Genomic DNA, 2,042 nt, shown 5'->3' with positions numbered 1-2,042 from the left:
CTAGAGCTATCATATGCTGTTTCTTCTTCCATCTGATTCCTTTGCTGAGCCATTATTTATCCTTGAAGTTGCATCTGTTATGTCTTCCTTGATGGCCCCAGAAAAAGCTGAAAATCCCACTTCCCATCCTTTCACAAAATGTAATTGTGTTTTTAGCTTGCAACACATGTTAGTCTAATTGCTTGCTTTTCCAAAGATTTGGCACAAGCTAAGTATTCAAAACATGCTATAGAGTGATGTGCAATGGAAGGAGGAAAGAGGGGAAAGGAGGGAGGGAGGCAGAGGTGGAGTGAGACACAGGGAGGAAGGCAGGGAAAATGGCAGGGGCGTAGTGACTGGACCCATAAGCAGAAAGAGCACCTGGATCCTGCTAGGGAGAGCTCAACAGTGGGTTCTTTCATTTCATTCTACTATAAAGCAACAAAATAGTGAACCCTGCTGTGTTCAATGATTTTTGTTGAGTCTCTAAATTTGACACACTAGGTTGTGTCACTCTTGAAATAGGACTAAAACAAAAGGCGTTCTCACCAGCAGCAATTGTCGTTGTTATGAGATTTTATTTTCATAATAAAATCCAGAGCCTGTGCTCACATTGCTGCAGTCATCACAGAGCTGTGACATCTGTCTCAGCTGTGAAATATGATGATTTTAAGGACACATGTTTCACAATCACCTTATATTTGCTCACTTGCTGGATGATTTAAGTGGCTTCCAGTATATTAAGATTTTTGAAGCAGGTCAAGGAAAAAACTTATTTAATATGATTTCTACTTTCCTTGACATGAAATATGGAGAGATTTTCTAACATAAAGATGATGCTAAGGTTTTTATGTTAGCTTATATAATATCTTTATGATAATTCCCATGTGACACTTCTTTAGACCTCATGTAGTGATAGTTAAATTTCTCTGAAACAAGATACAGCTTTTATCTTTTGGTCACCAAGCTAGTATGTTTTACCTCACTTTCACTGCTAGAAAACTTATGATTAAATTTATGAATCATCCTTACCAAGAATATAGATGTGTGGCTTGTGTTTTGTACATAACTATAGTCCTGTTTTGAGTATCTCAATCCTGCTTTTACTTGTTCTTAGCACTTTTAAATTCATTTATTTTTGTCTGCTCAGAAATTCAGATAAAAAGTTCTTACCAGCTGGGTCAGCAGGAAACGTGGCATGCAGAGTTCATTTTCTCAATCACTCTTGTTCTACATGTTAAATAAGTGACTTAAAATATAGTTGTTTATATAATGAAAATAATTTAAAAGGCTCAAGTACTAAAAATTTATCAGCCCAGCATATTTTATAGTTATATTGTATACTTGACTTTCTCTTTTTTAGTTGATTTCTGCATCATATTCATAAACCCAAGATAAATGAATCTGAATTTTCAAGAGTTCTTGGTGGCTAATTTTTTCATTCTCATTAATGTCATATGTGGAGCAGAAATAATTCATGAATATATTTTTCTTTTCTTAATATTTTTCATGTAGTTTTTTTTTTTTAAAGATTCATTTATTTATTTATTTATACAAGCACTGGGTACAGTCAGAAGTGCGGGAGGGTGAGAGAATTCACCAGAGACAGAACGGGGAACAGAACAGGCAGAGTGACGAAATACACTGCTGAGGGGAGCAGCGGGCAAGACAGGAGAGGTCTGAGCACCATGTGGGACCCTTGCAGGCTGGCCGGGAGTCAAACTGGTGCTGCAGAGGCCGGGCAGCTTCACAGCCCAGTGCTCAACCACTGCGCCATGGGGGAAGCCCCATGAATATATTTTTCCATAGCACTTTCTTCTAAGACATCTTGCCTATTTTATTTTTTATATAGTATTTATTCCTCAGGTTTACAATTGTAAAATTATAGTGCTGGAAATTTAAAACACCGTTTTGTGTTTGTGTGAAATAGTTAAGTAAACAGACATCCTACTAAGTTATATCAATTTTAACCTTGTGGTCTTGATATCTTGAGTACATTCATTCTGTCGTGGTTTCTGGGCTCCTGGAAGTGGAAAGGCTTTTCCACTTTGGTCCACATAGCA

Source organism: Talpa occidentalis, unplaced genomic scaffold (genome assembly GCF_014898055.3).
Source record: "Talpa occidentalis isolate TD23 unplaced genomic scaffold, MPIMG_talOcc4v2.1 talOcc4.2, whole genome shotgun sequence".
Lineage (NCBI taxonomy): Eukaryota > Metazoa > Chordata > Mammalia > Eulipotyphla > Talpidae > Talpa > Talpa occidentalis.
The sequence above is the reverse complement of the archived record's forward strand: the minus strand, read 5'-3'. Positions refer to the sequence as shown.